General features: G+C 41.2%; 1 long non-coding RNA gene across 6 annotated transcripts; it reads left to right on the forward strand.

The window, feature by feature from the left end:
* The first annotated feature begins 1,567 nt into the window (after positions 1-1,567).
* On the forward strand, positions 1,568-8,001 carry LOC123040201 (uncharacterized). 6 transcript variants are annotated; one of them, XR_006418075.1, is made up of 13 exons: positions 1,568-1,935; positions 2,018-2,095; positions 2,192-2,305; positions 3,077-3,216; positions 3,668-3,694; positions 3,789-3,883; positions 3,962-4,646; positions 4,971-5,104; positions 5,201-5,508; positions 6,324-6,440; positions 6,536-6,687; positions 7,323-7,506; positions 7,704-8,001. It is a non-coding gene; the product is annotated as an uncharacterized lncRNA (long non-coding RNA). The 6 variants fall into 6 exon arrangements; XR_006418076.1 differs by having other exon boundaries at positions 3,668-3,883; XR_006418074.1 differs by having other exon boundaries at positions 3,077-3,883.
* The last annotated feature ends 2,121 nt before the right edge of the window (positions 8,002-10,122 follow it).

A 10,122-nucleotide genomic window follows, 5' to 3' on the forward strand; every position in this document is an offset into this window, starting at 1 on the left:
GTACCCGCGTGTTTGCATGCATGGCGCATGCACGTGCGCCCGGTGCCGATGGGTGTGGTGTACCCGTGCGCCTGCTTGCATGGCGCATGCGCGTGGGCATGGTGCTGATAGGTGCACCCGGTTGTGTACCCGTCAGTTTACGTGCATGGCGCATGCATCTGTGTGGGCTGTCGTTGATCGTGTATGCTTTTGATTCGCTGCGGTTTACTGGTTTGTGATTTTTTCTTTTGATTGTCGTTTTCGCTCTCACATTTCACCACTTGGTTGACAGCAACGTGAGAGCCAACCGAGTATGGACGCGTGCATTACTTTGGGAGGCTGGTGTGTACAGTTCCCCTAGTGACTGTAGGCCATGGATGAAATTTTTCTTAACGTGTTTACCTATTCCATGCGTGCGTCTAGCTATTTTTGAGGGGTCAAACATGCAGTTCGTCAGGCCAATAAAATTTGTTGTTTGCATCTTGATCCTGGTGGGCCGCCAGCGCGAAGTCGGCGATGAGGCTGCGTGCATGCATGCATGAGGCCCGGCTGTTCAATGCAGATTAGCACTTGCAGATCAGGCTGCTGGAGTTCATAATGATGGGACTGCACCTCGGGATAGTAGAGTTTGCTTTGTGTATTCTAGAAAGTGATTTTGCAGGAGAAGGAATGGTTAGGTCAACATTTCAAAAGATGATTCAAATCCTAAAAGCAAAGCTACTTCTGTGGTGTTTCTTGCTTTAGCTACTGGTGGGGAGGATGATACTAAAACTGGTGCTCCAGTGAAATATGGCATGTTGTCTTCCATTTAAATATGTTTACAAGTTAATTTCTAAAGCCTGCAGTGTTTGGCTTTCGAGTACTTTGGTTCACCTGAGCATGGTACATTGATCATACCTTACCACATGCAGTATGTCCGAACATAAAAATGATGTCTTCCTGCTTCCACATTTCTATACAGTACAAGGTTTTTATCAGCATGAGCTAATAACACTTATTGTAAATAGTAAACCCAATTCATATGAACACACCGTATCGAGAGGCGCGGCGTGCCGCCGCGCGGGGTTTGCTAGTATATATAAAGACAAGTTCGGTACCTAGCTCCATGTGATATCTCAGGCCAGTGGTCAGGCATCCCCTGTTAGTGTTAACATAACTGCACTTGAATGGGTTGGCTATGATTCAGTGAGCCCAAAGCCCAACTATTTGGATTGTTCGATCGCCCATGAGTGTTATTGCAGTTAGGCCGCTGAAAGTTAGATGGTCTTCAGGCCCTTAAATAAATAAATTTCTGGATAAATCTCAGAGGAGCATTTATGGAATCATTATCTCTACTCCTAATGCAGCATTTGATAGCCTCCACCGGTCAATTTCGTCCCACCTTTATTGGTTTTTTTTCGTCCTTCCTCCCACCTCCAGCGACCCCTCCCCCCCCCCCCCGGCCCGTCACGAAGCCAACGTACCTCCACGAAGTCAAGGTGCCAAACCTTCGGTCCATCCAGAGAAAATCGGAGGAAAAATTTTTATGAAAAAACCTATGAAATTTAACCAGGGACGAGGCTCCCTCGCATGTAACGCGAAAAATCGCTTGATCCAACTCCTCCCTCTCCCTCGGTCTCGCCTCTCCTATCGCTCGGTCCTCTGACCTCTCTAGGGTTCGCCGCCCGCCGCCGTCCCCAGCCGCCCTGCTCCGCTGTTGCCCCTCCCTCCGCCTGCCTCGCCCCTGATCCCCCAAGCGAGCCACCGTCCTCCTCTCCAACCCCGGCCTCCACTCCACCGCGCACCGCCGGCGACGACTCCTCTCCCAGGCCACGGATCCACCCGAGCAGCCGAGGCAGCGGTCAGATCCGCCCGCCCTCCTTCACTCCATATTCACGCTGGAAACCCTAGCCACCCGACCATGCCGAACGACCGCAGGCACGAGGAATCTGCTGCTCCCCTCCTCCTCCAACGGTGGTATGATAGCAATCCCGTACCCCCTCCTCCTCCTCCTCCTCCTCTCTCTCCGTCTGACCCCCGTCTTATCTCATCTGTACAGGTAGTCAGGAAGGAGGTACAGTACAGCCAAGGGAGGGTTCTCCTCTTGGATGTCCAATTTAGGCACAATAGAGAAAAGGTTCTCACTAAAGTTTGGTTGGAAAACTCAAAACACGTTTTGCAAACTTATCAATAATAATCAGTTGGTTATTTCTATCTTACAATTTGATTGAAGGTTGTTCTGACGATTGATATCAACACTGCTTTCAAGAGGATACACTGATAAGCGATGAAACCGAATTATTCATATTTCTGGAGCATTTTTAGCTGGAGCTGCAGTGCAACCATGGTACTAGATGCTGGTTTGCCTCTTCTCTTCTAACTTAATAAGATATGATGTGTTTGTGCTTAAATGGTTCTTGATGATGAGCTGATATAATTAGTAGATATCTGAAACTAATGGATCATATATCAGGCGTCAAATCTGAATTTTCACGCGTGTGCACTAATGAATTTTCACGCATGTGCACTAATGGATCATATATCAGGCTTGTTGAATTGTTTTGTGGATATGCTGCAGTTCACAGTTTTTCTTCTACCACAGTAACATCTCTTGACTATTACATGATCAATGTATTCGTGAGGAATTGCAGGTTTTCTTTGCCTCAAAGGTGCACACATACTGTAGTTAGCCATTGATGGTTTTGTGGCTTCAGCCATGATACTAAAATGGTTCTCAATTTTGTGATTCACTGTAGTCAATGGGTACCACGTATTTGTTTCGATAGAAGGCGAGATGTTTATACTTTTTACACTACAATCGGCCCCGTAGATGGACATAAAGGATATTTGCTTGATGAAAATGTGCTTTTGAGTGCAGTGAATTTTGCCTGATATGTATTCTTGATGTATGGTGGATGGGAAAGAGCGACGCGGCTTTCTGTTGATCCATCGCCAATTGCTCCTGATGTATGGTGTACACATAGGCCGTTATTCAGTGCATTTGAAATAAACCTGGGCATTTAATGGTTTATCGGTTTATGTGTGCAAGTACAAGAAGACAACTAATGATCTTACTACAGAGCATGACACCGTGATCCCTTGATGCCAATGTCTTCAGTTTGTCCGCGTCGTGGTGAGGTGGAGAGCCAAAATGCATGAAGCTTATGACATGGGTGAAGGAGATGAAAGCTCTAGGCAAGTAGGGAGTACCACAAGATCTGACTCACCACCATCTGATCTAGGCACTGTCCGGCCGAGGTAATGAAGGGTGACATAGGGAGGGCTGAGAGACACTGCTGACGTTCTCTTTTTATTTTGCATTTACTTATTTATTTCTCATTTACTTAGTCAGGTTATTTTACAGTACCTAAGGTAATTCACCGGCATTGTTTCTAAAATAGATTGTGTTTTGTTTTGTTCTGGAGTGTTTATACTGTTGCTGCATCTGAAATGGCATGGTATTAGTTTTTTCATTTTTAAAAGAATGCCACTAGACTTTCAACAATCAAAACTATGTCCTGAAGTTATCGACACTTGAATATACATTATGATTTAGTGCACTTTCAATCAATGGTCAATGCAAATCAATGGTCAATGCATCACTATTTTCTGGAAGCATTCCATTCCATATGAAGTTTTCTTTTCAGCTTGATATGTTAATAATATTATTACCATGTTTCACGGAAATGTCTATTTGAGAACTTTTCAGCTAAAGTGGTGCCTGTATATTGGACAAGTAAGACAATCGAAAATAGATTCAGCATGGTTCCTGTACTCCCAACTTTTCATGGTTCACTTCACATAAAAAAAACTTCTTCGCCATAGCGCAGTTGTGGTGCTTCACGACGCTGTGAGAAGATGATCGAGGGTCAGCGGCACGGGTGCTTCGTCGTCATCTTCAATGAGTCCAAGTGATTTATATCTGGTACCGGCCGACAATGATTATCCATTGGCATGCTCGATCGAATGTCACTGCTTTGATCATGAAATCCAACACTTGCAGATGCAACTCAAAAGAGAATTCTGAAGCTGATGAACTTGGATGGCCTGACAGTCTACCATACCAACCGACATCTCCATGTAAATGGTGGCGGCTAGGGTGATCAGGGAGGATGACGCGCTATGGCAGCAATAAAAGCACAGTGCTGCTATCTTTCTCGTGATTGAATCATCCCAGTCTGAAATCTGGGTGGAGTTCCCCATGGCAACTGAATACCTTTCAACTGGATGCTCGAGGGAGCAGGGTACCCTATGGTGCAAGTGGATGGTTGTATATCTGTTGTAAATCAAACCAACTGTTCCCTTTTTCTGTACTACAATTGTGGTTATATTACTGGTTTATAAATTTGCAGAGAAAATGCATTTGTTATACCCTATATCTGAGCTAACATCGTTTGCTTTCCAATTGCAGCTTTAGATTAGGCGTTTATGCCAAGTTTAATTTTTTCTTAATCCCAGTTTTGTGCTAATTATATCTTTTCTCTTTGATGGGCAGTTGTATTGCCGACTGATGCAACCATGTGCTGATCTGCCGGCAGTGAGCGGGCAGAGTTGAGGGAGGGCGGCCAGCTGCCTGGCGGGTGCGCCGGCGAGCACAACGTGAAAGAGCCTGACAGCCTGTCCACTACCAGCTTAGTTGCTGACTCTTTGATTGTCGTGCTGCCCCGTGCAATGGCCAGCTGGTGAAGGTATTGTGCTTAAGTGGTATTTCTCATGTTTATTGTATCAACAGATTGGCCGTTGGGTCCTTCCCAACAGAATCTGTAGAAAGAAAAAACTACAAGGGAAGTACATATGAAGATACTGCAGTTTGCAGTTAACATCTCTTTCGCACTTTGTTTTCCCTTTGTTGCCACTCATCGATGCTTAACTAAGCGTGAGGTTTCTTTTTGTTCTTGAGGTTCAAGTGGAATCTATTCAACTTTTGAACACAAAAAATAAATCTTGTTTGCTACTGGATATAAAAATACAGTTCATGAATGAGTTGTTGACTTGTGTGACCCTGTCATCAGGGGAAGCCATTGGATTTGTAGGACTTTGTTGGCATCACCACTATGCTTGTTATCACAATCAGTTTCACTGAGGAAAAAACTGCCAGCGATGTCTGCCCCTGTGCTCATCAATGATTCCACTCTCCCTCTCTCTGGTTATACCACTTCATTCGATTTTTTTATTTGTATGGTTGTACAACATCGTTATCTTAGATATTAATGGCAAAATGACTATTCATTTCAAATTGCAGTTGGCTGGTCCTGCCCATGAATAGGATAAATCACAGCCGTGGGGGTGCGCGGGTCCCAGCCATGCGATGTCCGGTTGTCGGAGCTTGACGCCGCCATGGGCGACGGTGCTGACCCACCACCCTGGTGCCAACCCCTTGTCGAGCCAGCAGCCCCGGGCAGAGGAAGGCCACCCAGTCATTGTTTTCTCCATGAACAGACCATCACTTGATCCACGTCTTCAGAGTGTTGGTGCTCTGCCTTTCACCAGCAGCAACACTTCAGCGAAGTGGGCGGTTTTGTTGGGACAACGGAATCTGCTCATCTAAAGGTAAGCTCTGATTTATTCACGAGGTTGTACCACTGATCAAGTGGCATGACGTACCTATAGGTTTTATTCATGAGTTCCAAATGAATTTGTTAACCATCTAGTCGATGTGTTTGTGTCTGTATATATGCACACAGTATGCCTATAGGTTTGTAGAACTCCGCGTTGTGTTGTGATGGCTAAATTATGATTTTCTAGATTCTTAATGTTCAAGTACGTTACAAACCTGAAGTCAAAACATAAGCAAACAATAAACTGACAAAATTAGATAGTGTACAGATTCCTAGATTGAGTATAATACGAGGATTATTGCAGGGGTGTTTTAACCACGTCACGAGATTTTTTAAACATGCATGTCTACTAGGTCCCCACTACATAAAATAACAATAAATAAATAAATAATTGGCTTTTCAATTACCAATCTTAAAAGAATTATAGAAGCATTGATTTTCAATATTGAAACTAAAAACAGTTCCGGTTTCAGCAAATTCAAATTAGGATTGTGAGTTCTTTTATCTTCAGCTTTCGCTTGTCTAAGTGGACACTACAACCCTAAACTCTAAAATCAGATAGGCTTGGCTCAACTCCTAAACAGGACAAAGTCCCTATAAGATTTTAATTTAATATTTATTTTGACTCAGCGGTTCTAAGATTTCAATTAATTATTGACATTGCGATGGATCGGATGCTGAAATTGGCTTTCAATTTTGTACTGAAATGGATATGGTATTTTTTTTATTACTACGATACCTCCACTTGTTTTCAAAATTTAAATTGTGGTACTGAAATTATGATCTGGTCTACCGAATTTGTGGTAGTGAAACTGGGAATTGGACGAACGCTCTTCTACTCAGCTACTTGGACGTGCTCTCAAGGTCTCAGCTCATGAGCCTCCCACTCTTCCTTGTGAAGCAGCAAATGCAACATACCTAAAGGTGAATAGAGTATTTATTTGTACTATAAATGTCATAAGAAAAAGTTGACTATAGGCTGGTTATAGTTTACCCATGATTCATCATGTCATTCTTAGGTGCATAAACTAAGGTGTACATAATTTATTTTGTGGAGGAAGAATATGGTAACTTAAACAGTATTACATGTGATGCCATGTCGCTGCGGGGAAGCATTCACACACTCACGTTTGGCATGTTCCATGCAGCAGACCTGTCGTCATTGGTTGAGGTAAGCAACGTTTCTTGCTTTCTCATATATTTATTTTTATTCACTAAGTTCAACCTTGTACTTGGGAAGTCAAATCACTATTTCTGTTCAAGGTTGTCATGAAAATTTCAAAAATGGAATGGAATGAATTAACAGTGCGCTTCTGCATTTTTGACTTAGATGTTGCAAGGCTGCGAGGTGAGGGCAGACGGTGCACGTCATCACTGCCGCTCTCTCCTGTCTCTGTTTTTCTCTTTGCTGAAGAAATTTCACACAACCAGGAGCAGTGAATAGGGTTACAATTTGTGAATTGAGATGTTTGTGCAGTTGCTGCACTTTTATAACCACTTCTGATTAGTTGCGGATGCAATGATGTTTAGCTGATGTGGAATATTTTTGACTAGAATCCTTGATTGTGTATTTGTTCCATTTTTAAATTTATTTATTCATGCTTCATACACACCAGATACAATTTCATCTAAGGAAAATCAAGGTCTGATTGAAAAAAATTAAGTTCTTGGCACAATTAACATTGGATGACCCGCCTTGCTATATTATGAACATGCTTGCTTTAAATTATTAGTTAATTGAAATAATTTATAATTTTATCTCTGTAGTTGCATCCTCCATATTTTGATAAAATTTACAAATGTCAGATTTTGTTCATTAGCATAGGTTCATGAATGCCGAGCGCATCCAATCGACATCGTCAAACTTTGGGCTCTAGCACTTTGCTCTGTTTGTGAGGATGGATCAATAGTGCGCTCACCAAGTGGCAGCAGTAGAAGCAACACTCAAAAGGAGCGACACAACAAAGACGGAGGACGACATCGAGCGGAGGTGAGCCACTACCAATTTATCATGAAAGACTTCTGTCTCATGTGTTACGTCTGATTGTTTGAACTTTGTTGTTATCAAGCTAAAGGTCTTGTGGTTTGCGCGGATGATTTTCTTTCATACCCTAAAATATTTTCCCTTAATATTTCTGAAATTATTATTTGTACATTATTTTCTGATATTTACCTCCTATTTTGCAGGCTATATAGAATGATTGCAGGTTTTAATCAAGAAGTCCTCAATAGGTGGACTGGCTCAAAATGGAGAAGCATGCTGGTAGCTTTTGTGTTGATTGTATTAAGCATTTAAGTTTGTAGCAATTCATAACGTCAAATCATTGGGATGCTTTGTAATATTTTAGAAGACTGTGTTTCTTTGCTGGATCTAGCGTGCTGTCTATAGATGTCCTTACCTACTTCCTTCTCACATATGGAATGGGTTTTCGGATAGCCTAGACATACGGAGACAATTTGGGGGTGTCGATTCTCTCTCTCTCTCTCTCTCTCTCTCTCTCTCATAGAATAATGAACAACCGATAAGACTAATATTATATACCTTCTCATCAGTCCTACAGTGCATTATTTGACTTTTGTGCTAATACAAGGAGAAAGTATGTTGTGAATTTGTGAATTGTGACCTACTCCCCCCGTTCCTGAATATAAGTCTTTTTGGAGATTTCAATGTGGACGAAGCAAAATGAGTGAACTCTATATTCTAAAACATGTATATATATACATCCATATGTCGTATTGGAATCTCTAAAAATACTTAAATTTAGGAATGGAGGGAGTATTTTCCGGGCAAGTTTTAACCTTTTTATTCGCAATTGATGCTGCATGCCATTCACCCTTTCACCCTTATATTTGATGTTAATGTCTGAGTGTATCTCTAATTAGGGTTTCTCTTGAGTTGGTTGGTGTTTGAATAGGAGTTGCTCACTTCCCTTTTATGGCATAGCTCCTATTACAACACACCCATTTCCTTTTGAGTTTTATGTGAAAATCCTTTTGAGCCGGTACACCAAATATGAAGTTACATAACTCAAATAAAATTGAAAAATTGTTATAAAAATACAAATAAATGCCAATAAAATTTTAAACAAAAAATATTATCAAAGATTGATATATCTACCTGTCACAAGAGAGGTAGGAGTAGCATGTTCTAGAAGTTGTGTTTTTCTGTAGTACTTTATAAATGGCAAATTGTATGGTTTCAAGCCCCTAAATCCATATTATGTAATAGTTTGCCAGCCAATTGCATATTGAAATTAAGTTTCTGGTTGTAACATCTTGGAACATTTGTTTAAAGGAAAAAATCCTTCATGTGTGGTTTTTAATTAATGGATAATAACAATGCACATGCTTTCATGAGGCAATCGATTTTAAGAACTAAAAAAGGCATTCAAGTGTTATTATCATTTGTATTGCAGAATAAAGAGTTCAATGTTTGTGTACCAACTTCTTTATTTTGTGCATCAGGTGTATAGGGTCGAATTACTTTTTTTTTATCGAAGTACATTGCACGTGAATTAGATTTCAATTATTTTTTTATTTGTTATTGCCTATCTTTTTATGTATGTAAAATTTTACATGCAACCAATACAAATTCAAATGCCTGTGGCAACGCACGGGCAGTCTACTAGTATGGGTGGGAGTTTAGTCCCACATGGAAGGTCGAGGGGAGTTTTGACCAGTATATAAGGAACTCTCTTCCTGGAAGAGAATGCCTAGTACTTACAGCGATAATTGAGCCAGCTGCACTTGTCACACCAAATGAGAATAAAAAGCACAAGGGGCTATCATCAGCTCAAAAAAGAGTAATCAATCAATAATGCCAACTACTCCCATCATTTATCTAAAAGAAAACTATCATCATCTAGTTTTACAAAAAAAGATATAGTGCATATTTTGATCCGTCAAGGCTCTGGTCAAGTGTTGCTCTGCTAACACGTACGGAATTTATATCAATATATACCCATAGTAAAAACATGAGTGATTGTTCAACCGTTGCAACTAATTTCCATGCTTCATCTCAGCTGCACAATTGGCTGACTCACATTAACAAGAACTATAAAAGGACGGGACTAAAATGGAGAGAAATCTAAAAGGCTCTGGATATTATTATTTGGTTTAACTGATTATAGGAACTTGTTAGGCTTCTATATATTACTGTTTGGATTGTTCGATCTTCATGAGTGTTATTGCAGGCAATTAGGTTTCGCAAGTTGGATACAGTGAGAAAATGATTTTCTTTTTTCTGAGAGTGATGAAAGTAGCTGGTTGTCCAATTTTGGTCTGACCCCCTATAGCACTCACAGCTCGGTAGCAGTTGTTCCCTACCCCCAGAAAAAAAACTTTACACTACTAAACTGGACATACTAATTCAATACACTCTGTTTCTAAATTTGAATAAATAGACACGATCTGTTTGACAAAAAAGAAGAGAAAAACGCACTGGAGATGGTATTTACTGGGGTTTTGAAGCTTGGCCCATTTGTGAGATCCCATGTCTCACCATCATCTCGAAATGGCAATACAAGTTACCACATGTCTCAGAACAGTAAAATTTGCAGCGATGCTTATGGGCCACTTGAGGCAACTGGCGCCCACTGCAGCACGC

This window comes from Triticum aestivum, chromosome 2B (genome assembly GCF_018294505.1).
Source record: "Triticum aestivum cultivar Chinese Spring chromosome 2B, IWGSC CS RefSeq v2.1, whole genome shotgun sequence".
Classification (NCBI taxonomy): Eukaryota; Viridiplantae; Streptophyta; class Magnoliopsida; order Poales; family Poaceae; genus Triticum; species Triticum aestivum.